Source organism: Prosopis cineraria, unplaced genomic scaffold (genome assembly GCF_029017545.1).
Source record: "Prosopis cineraria cultivar Desert tree isolate PC_DT_omini unplaced genomic scaffold, ASM2901754v1 PC1, whole genome shotgun sequence".
In the NCBI taxonomy this organism is placed as follows: Eukaryota; Viridiplantae; Streptophyta; class Magnoliopsida; order Fabales; family Fabaceae; genus Prosopis; species Prosopis cineraria.
In genome coordinates this window covers 57783667-57793666 of record NW_026555332.1, presented here as the reverse complement: position 1 = coordinate 57793666, position 10000 = coordinate 57783667, and the positions used below count along the sequence as shown (strand labels likewise).

Here is a 10000-nt window from a genome sequence, read left to right as displayed (position 1 = left end):
TATGTTATAAAATGATGTTAAATAAATTATTAATTTTAAAAAACGGACATCTAGTGGCCTCCATTATTTTTGTCTATTTTATTGACATTATTATCATGAATGTTATTAAATAAAAATTTTTTGAACTTCTCCTTCTCAAGTCGAAACTAAAAACAAAAGCAAAAAAATTAAAGAAATTGACACATTATAAGGCTTATAAATATAAAAATAAATTACGTTTGATTAACATTGATAGAAAAATACTGAATAGTCCTTTTTTTATTATAGAGGTTATTTAGTGTCCCTTGAAACGAATAACAGTACATCCTCTACACATCATAGTCATTCTCTAATTTAAACTAGCTAATTATTTTAAGATAATCTCTATTAAATGCTATCAGTTATCAAAAGCTCTCTGTTCCAGTGCCATAATACTAGTCATTTCCGTTTTTGGTGAACGCGAAAATGATGCTGCAATTTAGCTAGAAAATATTATACGGAGGTTGAAGTTTCCTTAAAACACTGCTTAGGCATTTGTTATTTTTGAATCTAAAGCATTTTAAGAAATTCGGGGTCATAATCTAAATGAAGCTAGATAGGAAGTGCAAGGCATCCTAACCACATTAATATTGGGAATTGGGAAAATGGAAGAACCGAAGATGGCATCAGACCCATCGAGATAGCGTACTACAGCGGCAAACCTTTGCCGGAGTTTGGTGTCAAAACCAATTCCATGAAAAATAGGCTCAAAAATCAAGATTCCAAATTCATAACCCACACGCTTTTGACACGGGAATTGGGGAGGGGGATCTCTCATGGTCTCTCCTTCTTGCGGATTAATATTGCTGAAACAGATGTGGGATTCGCCAAAGATCATTTGTAAGAGGAAGAAGTGGAATGAAGCTGCTCTCTGGTAAAAGAAAATGAACAGAAGCACTTCGCGGGGAATTCAAAGCTCGGTTTCACGGCCATCGTTGCAGCCTCCAGTTAACTCGATATGTTTTGTTTGTTTTAAAAAAAAATGTCACTCAAGGATAACTGGACCATATTTATATCAATCAATAATTAATAAAGTTTAAAATTTCATTGCAGTTCACTCTGTCCCTGACGACTTGATTTTTTCATGCATGATGATTCAAATTATTTCTAAAACACTACTTAAAAAAGTCATCTCAGTGTCGTCAGCGCCGGTCATTGGGGTGGGTTTCGATGCTGGAAACACTTCTTTATTGAATTGTGTAAGGTGAATGAGGAAGTTTTGATCTCACAACTTGGCCATTAAAAAAAAAAATTGATGGCTATCAAGACACCAAACTTATTTAATTATATATGATAATATATATATATCAATTCAAGGTTAAAGTACTTCTTTATTTATAACATAACAGTACATTATAATTTTAAAAGGGTACTTATTATTTTATATATATATTATTTATTAATTTAATATGATTAATTATAAATTCAGAGTTTTAAAATTTTACACATTTTACTTGTTAAAAATCTAAATGTATTATTGTTATAATGAAATAGTTATTGTAAATGTGAATGAATACTTATTGATAAATGACTAATACTATATATACCTAAGTCTCTTATATATTAGCTTTTGTCAAAACTTAAATGGATTGTTGTTAATTTTAAACGAGTTGTTGTTAAAATTTAAATAGATACTTATTGATGGAGGGTTAATACTTCTATAATTAAGCCCATCTTATCCCTTTTTTAAAATTGCAAAAGCTCCAATTACTTGCTATTGATATTTTCCCTGGTTTTAACTTTTTACCTTTTCTTCTTTCTTTCTGTATATAGATATAAAAAAATTATATCACACAATTTAAAAAAATTAATTAACTATATATTATGTAAATTATTTAAAAACCAAAAGAATTGAACTAAAATGCTTTATGTTAATCAACATAAACATCATTAATTATTTTTTTAATAAAATTATGAGAGATAATTTAAAAAATCTATAAAATAAATGTTTATTGAAATATATAATTTTATTTATATAAAAAAAAATAAACAAGTAATAGTTTTTTTTTTTTTACAAAACGGAATTGTATATGATAATTTGTCAATCATACTCGATGCATTTTAAAAAAAAAGGAATCTTGATTCGGATTTTGAGTTCCAGTAAAAGCATCAGTATCAGTATAATTTTTTAATTCTGCGGCGAACATGAGACGAGAAATTTGAAATATCCAAATTTTAAATTGGAAAATGTATGAAACTCTGGGAGAGGCCGCCTGCCATTTGGTAAACATAGGCGGTGCCAAGTGGGGTTCCTCCATTTTCAAATAGCGATAATTTATTTTATTTTAATCATAAATTTAATGAATGATTATGATGGATAAAAAAAAAAAAAAGGAGATAAAGTGAGTGGAGAGGCCCTCTCCCAACCGTGACTCGAGCACATTACCAGGTGTGATCACGCCAATTGGATTGAAATCTTGGTAAAGATCAACATGTCCATGGCCACGTGCTATTTTGGCAAACACAGCCTTGCACACGCTTTTCTTTTTCTTTTTCTGTTTTCTTTTTGGTTTTGAATTGGAGGCAATTTGACTTTCCATTTATATTAAAAAAACTATTTATCACAAAATACACTTTTAACAATATTTATCTAGGTACTATAAATTAAAATTTAGTTTGATGAACACCAAGTTTCAAAATTTTTCTTGTTAGAAATATGCACAGAACTTTTATTTGATTTTTTAAAAAAAAATCAAAATATTTATCCCATCTTCTCTATCTTCAATCAAAATTTTTTGTCAGACATTTATCAAGCCCAATTTTATTTAATTAAAAAAAATTAAATATTCATATCATCCTCTCTCTCCTCAATTAAGTTCTAATCAATTATTTGAGCAAAATTTAAACCATGCAATCCTTATTTTAACATCATTAGCTCCGTTAAAAATAAAGAATCAATTAAATTAAAATGTTAATATCTAATACAACATTAGATGCTTGGATTAACCAATTAAATCACTGTGAATCTCTAAAATTGTCAAACAAAATGCTGCGAGTGATACTAAGTCATCATAGGTCAAAATAATAAATTGTTATCACATTTTAGGCTATGTCATAACTGATACTAAATTACTGTAAATCCTTAAAAATGTGAATTGAAATATTATGAATGAGACTGAGTCATTGTATCATCTCTATTTTACTCCTTGAATGTAAATGAAAAAGTTTATAATCATATAAATATTAAAGAATTATGTTTAGTAAATACACTAGTAGAGTTTAATTTTTAAGATGTTAATGGAGCACTACAAGATTATATATTGTGTGGGGGGGGGTTATATATTACTCTTCTAGTCTTCTATATTAGTCACTTTCTATGAGTGTAATCTAATTCACTTTATAAGCTACTAACTAATGAGATTGTTTGCTTCAAATTAAAATTCTCAAATTACCCTTGAAAGGTAAGAGAGAGAAATATAGAAAAAATAATATTATATTATTTGTTTTTTTTATTTACTCGAGAGTTTATATAAAACTTTACTTACTTTTATTCTTTATACTTTTATTACATTAGTAATTAATAAGATTGATAAAAAATAATTTATAAATAGAATCAGAGAGAGTATTAATTATTGAAAAGAAAAGAAGGAAGAAGATTGAACAAAAACAAAGAGAAAACAAAGAATAGATACATAACGTAAAGCCCACTAACTTATCTTATTATTTTCAATCCTATTTTTTTCTTCTCACACATCACTTCCTTTTTCTTTCCTTTTGTCTTCCTCTAGCACGGCGCACGGTGAGAAATTGAGACAAAAGGCGAGCAAAATTTTAAAGATAGGGCTCTATAATAGATATTCCAAGTATGATCTCAAGCTTTTTTAGACTATAAATATTTTAAATATTTTTTTAATCACATACTCTCTTTAGTTTTTAATTCACTGATGATAGAAAACTTAGGGTTTGATATAATTTGAGTTTTTAGAGATTTAATTTATTATTTAATTTTTAACTGAGTTAATGATGTTGAAATAAGAATTGCATTGTTTATATTTTACCTAAACAAGAGAAGAAGTGACGGATATTTGATTTTTTTTAAGTTAAAGTACATCTCTAACAAAAAAATTTTTGAAACTCAGTATTAATCAAATTGAATGTTAATTTATAGTATTTAGATAAATATTATTAAAAGTGCAATATTGTGATAAATATTTTTTTATAACATAAGGTCAATTTATCATTTGAAATATATTGTCAGGTATTGGCCATAATAAAAAAAAGGTTATGACCACTGAACAGAAAAACTTTTGAAAGAGTTACTGTCCACTAAACTCAAATTTTACTCAATCCAACAATTTAATAGTCATATATTTTTTTTATTAAAAAATATAAAGTATTTTTGGAGGACTGAATATTAAAAAAATATAAAATATTTTTAATCTTTTAAAATGTAATTATTACTTTTTTATAAAGTGTTCATATTGAATATATTACTTTATATTTTTTAAGATAAAAGATTCTATTAATATAAGAATAAATATAAAAAGATAGAATTAGTTTAAAGTTAAAGTAATTATTTTATTGAAATAAGATTTAATTAATATACTTTATATTAAAAAAATAAAAAATAACTTATTAAGGTACAGCAGGCCATTACATTTTGAGCATATTCTTCAAGTGAAACTTGAAGATTGATTCGCCACTTGATTAATAATCAAGCCCACTACTAGACTCAATCTCATATTTTCAAAAGAAAAAAAAAAAACTTAGCAATCAATGATGACAAAATAAAAACCCAACGAGAGAAGACGACAACATGATATGCCCGCCTTTTAACTCGTATTTCAATTTTCAAATAATCTGCTCGACTCTCTCGCCCTCATTCTAACCACATCCCGTCGTCATCTCAATTCTCACGCCATTATTCCAAGTTTAACAAAATCATTTACCTCAGGCCCGAGAATTGGTTTCCCTTGCGATCTCATGTGATGATATCAATTGGACTGAAATTGTGAAACGATGACTGATGATGTGACGCCCATGGCCACATGATCTGACGGCCAAAAATAGAATGACAAAAGGAGGATGGGCGAGTGGAGATTAGAGTTGGCTATATATGTAAGCCCCGCGACGTTTTTTTCAGCTCCTCGTCCATATCATGTCTGCTACTACTCCCATTCCTTCCAACATCGATACCTTGCCGGAGGACTGCGTCTCCGCCATTCTCTCCTTCACTTCTCCGGCCGATGCCTCCAGATTTTGCTCGGTCTCCTCCTCCCTCCGGTCCCCTGCTCTTTCCGATCTCCTCTGGCTCTCCTTCTTGCCCGATGACTACCCCAACATCCTTTCCAGGGCGGTCACCCCTCTCCTCTTCTCTTCCAAAAGAGACCTCTTTTACGCTCTTTCCCGTCCGATTCTCATTGATGGTGGCTCCAAGGTAAACCCCTGCGCCTTCTTTCGATTCCCTATCCGTTTCTCTTTCCTTTCTAATTTTCCAATTTCCAATTTCGTTTCGCAGAGCTTCCAATTAGACAAGTCTTCTGGTGAAAAATCTTACATCCTGTCTGCTACGGAGTTATCTGTGACGTGGGGCAACGACCCCCTGTTATGGAGCTGGACACCCATGCCCGAATCAAGGTTTCGCTCTTGTAAAATTCTCCGTTGAACTGTTGATAGTTAAGTCTGAGGGGGAAACAATTAAATGAATGATTTTTCAGGTTCTCGGTGGTTTGCTCATCTCAGAACAGTGAGCTGGTTGGAAATTAAGTGCACAATCAGAACTGGGATTCTGACACCCAGCACCTGGTACGGAGCTTATCTGATAATGAAGGTGTCTCGTCGAGCGTACGGGCTTGACCGTGCAGCTTCTGAAGTTTCAGTCGAGGTGGGAAACGTGGTGAAGAAGGGGAAGGCATATCTGTGCGACAGAGACGAGAGGAAGCAGAAAATGGAGGCTCTGTTTTATGGGAGCCGGAGAGAGATGTTGAGGGAGTCGTCGGAGACGGAAGAAGATGAGAAATTTCCGTCGAGAAGGGAAGATGGTTGGATGGAGATTGAGTTGGGGGAGTTTTTACAGTGGGGAAGAAGATCAGGACGTGAAGGTGAGTCTGATGGAAGTGGGCTATCAATTGAAAGCGGCTTATCCTGGAAGGCGTTGAACTCAGACCAAACCATGTTTGATCAGAACCACAGCTACAAAACCCAGACGTCACGTGAGAATAAGTCTGGTAGTTTGACAGTCAGGCTCAGGCCACATCTTTCATGTGTTTGGCATTGGAGTAGTTATTTTGATATGATCTCAGTTTATTGAGGGTATTAGCTTAATCAAAGCTCCCCTTTTATTTCATTTTTTTTAATTGATTTATTGATTATTGATATCCTGTCCTTCAACGGCTAACCGTAATGATGTCATCATAAAAACATTAATTGCTACTGTTATAATGTTATATAAATATAATTACATGTCTTTTTAAGCAATAGAGTGTAACAGAAGAACAACAGAAGCCCACACCGATAATATAATATAAATTTACTAGAAAGCAAATATGAAAACCATTATTAAAAATGGAATAGTGTGATAAGTCATGCTCAGGCCTTATTATCTGAGAATTTTATAAAGGAATATTGTATTTAGTCATTGTATGAGAACTGTTGTGGAATTGATTGGATAATAAATTATGACTTGTTTTATCAACATTAACTAAACAAAAAAAAAATCTGACGAGATGATTTAGACGGGAAAAGAGTGCGAGATAGATTCTTATGAACATTAATATTAGATGCTGATATTCTTTGTGCCTTAATAAATGATGCATTGCATGCATCCTTGAGAAAATGCGAATTTAATAAACGCATGCAAATTAACATACAACTACCATTTAAAAGACGACAGCTTTTTTAAAAAAGGCTCTAGTCCGCTAGGTTGAAAAGGCTTGGCGTCATGTAAGAACAAGGACATCACTATCAATGAATGTACCCGAATCCAATGAAAGAAAAGAACAGATCGAGAGGCAGAATTATGCATAGAACCCCAATTTGCCACCGAAGGAAACACAGGGACGAAACGTGCACCTCACTGCGGCAGGAACCAGAATGAGGGGCACCGACGCGGCCAACAAGACAACTTGGCCTACTTAAACAGCCCTGTCAGAAATGTCTTTAACATTTCCTAGCTTCATTCTAGTGGAAGCGTGATGTGATATATAATTAATTAGATTTAAAATTTTTAATTTATTATAATGATATTTAAGATTTGATTTGAATAATTATTCTTCCGTTAAAAAATATAAGACATTTTATAAAGGGTTGAATGTTTAAAAAATATAAAATATTTTTAATTTTTTGAGACGTAATCATTGCTTTTTTTAAAAAAAATATTCCTATTGACAATGACTTTATATTTATGATGGGTTATTTAAGAATGATTAATATAAAAAGATAGAATTAATTTAAAATAAGTAATTACTTTATTAGAGGGTTAGATTCAATTAAAAATATTTTACATTTTTGAACAGAGAGAGTATAATTTTTTAATTAGTAAATTATTTTTTAAATTATATTTAGAATAGTTATGTTTAATTACTACGATTTATAAAATTATTATACTTTTGATATTTTGTTTTATACATTTTTTTAAATAAATAAGAATTAATATGAATATATTTCTTCAAAGTCAGCCCTGAGCCCTGCCTGTTCAGGATGCGCCTTCAAGACTTCCCACGTCGGCTCCCCGCCATCTCAAATATACCGGACTCAGTTGACTAATCCCCATGTATTCCAAAAGCTATTAGTTAAATTAGTCATTTTTCCATTGTTATGTGTTGACTTTTAGAAAATATCATCATTTTTCTTGAATATCTTATCTTCTTCTTCTTCCTTTTCCACACGGAGGGGAGCCGGGCACATACATTTCGCACATGCCTAGCACGCGACGCACAACAATTTCACAGGCGCAAATATCCCCACTTTAACAGCATAGGAATTTGACCATGTTATGAATATATTGCATTCAAAGCTGTATTGCACACAATTTTGAGTTTACATAAACAAATAAAATACTCATTCCATTTTAAATTATAAGATTGGTGTTTCATTAAATAAGTTTATTTCAATTTTAATATTTCTTTATCTATTTAATTTCTACCTTTCTCTCTTTTTGATATATTAAATAAAAAATATTTTAAAAGTTTATATTTTTATTTAAAAATAATATTTTAGTATATTTAATAAGATTTATTAACATGTGATTTTTTTTAAATATCTTATAATTTAGAATGAAAGTAGTAGTTGCTAGTTACTGATATTGCATTGTCCTCATCAAATAACTAAATAAGCATGTCAAATATATATTTTCACATTTATAATCAAAATGTCAAGGAAATTTGCCTAGATCTACAATTTAGCGTCGAAAAAAAACCATGATAAGCTTTTTCATTGAAATTTACGCAAACGAATATTCAAAATTGGATGGAATTTAGCTACTCGTGAGTTCATATGTAGATTTGTTAATTTAGGGGGAATTTTGAGATGGAAATTATTCGTGGTTATTTGGATGTGTAGATGCAACGGATGTTTGAAGGAGAACAGTTTGGTTAATGGTACAAGCGTACACACAGTTGCAGACGTACAAAAAAGTGGAGGCGAGTAAGATCCAAAATCCCAAACGCAAAGCAATATAAGAGGTAGAGTGAAGAAGCTTTAGTTTTTGTGTTCATTGACTTCTTTTTCTTCCACTTAACCCTATTTATAATGCTCTTTCAATGTCGTTGTGTCCACAAAACAAGGAGGTTAGATGCTTGTGCTGAAATATCCGCTCTTACTTGGCACAGACTTGCAACATTCGAGGCACATCGAGCAATGGTCCGACGCCCAAATAATGGTATTTCTGATTAAGTCATTCTGAATTTTGCTAGCCACATCTTTTTCACAATCCAACGGTTACTTAGTCAATGAGTTTTCTTTTAAACAAACCGAGCTTTACTTCACTTGATGATTTATTGGGCATAACTCTTCATTTGTCAGGGTCAAACGCTTTGTTTCCTGTTATTTTAGACTTTAATTAAATGTCACCTGATTTTGGGCTCTGCCAGAAACCACATATAATTGATGTTGGAAGAGTGTAACCGGAATATTAAGAAACGAAGGCTTGAGATCTAATGCATATAAAATCGAAGGGTTTGTAATATCTCAAAGAGATGGGCAGAGGATATAAACGCATTGCCAGCATTGGTCCAAATTCTTGAAAGGTGGCTGTTCGATAAAGTAGTTCACGTGAAAACGATCAAATTGAAAGTTTCTGGTTGCAATACTCAAGCTGACAACCCAAGAAGTAATATTTTTTTATTAACTAAACTTCCGGGGGCAACAATTTCACTTGTTGTCCCAGAATTTTGAATACTTATATTAGATTCCCATACACCAATAATGCACCGAGCCAGGGATATTAGTTTATGTGGAATTTTTATAATATTTTCTCTGTCTCAAATTATAAAATATTTATAAAAAAATTAATGTCTCAAAATATAATATAGTTTTGACAATAATCGAGATTTATTAATGATATTTTTCTTGTATTACTCTTCACATATATTCTTTCTTTAATACTCCTTCACAATGTAATATCAAATGAGGAGTATTTTTAAAAATTTATATTTTTATTTTTAAAAAGAAAGGTTGTAAATTGTATCTAATATGCACTATTGGTATGTATAATTTTATCTAAACATATCTTATGAATTGGGATGGAGGAAATAACTCAATTTTGTTGGCCATTAAATTACTCCCTCTGGTCCTATTTATAATATGTCTTCTAAAAGTAATTTTTTGTCCAAGATGTAAGATACTTATGATAATTAAATCACTTTTTTTAATTTTATCTTTTTTGATTAACGTAAAAATATTTAATGTAATTGTACCATTATTTAAAGGTAAAAATAAAAATACATCTTATTTTTTTATAATATCAAAAAAATAACTTTTTTAAAATACGTAAAACGATTGAAAGTGCTTTATAATAAAGATTAAAAATGATATATTAAATAAA

The 10000-nt window shown here is 30.7% G+C and overlaps 1 pseudogene; it reads left to right on the top strand.

Moving 5' to 3' along the window:
- The first annotated feature begins 5063 nt into the window (after nt 1-5063).
- LOC129310733 (F-box protein PP2-B15-like) lies at nt 5064-6390 on the top strand (annotated as a pseudogene).
- The last annotated feature ends 3610 nt before the right edge of the window (nt 6391-10000 follow it).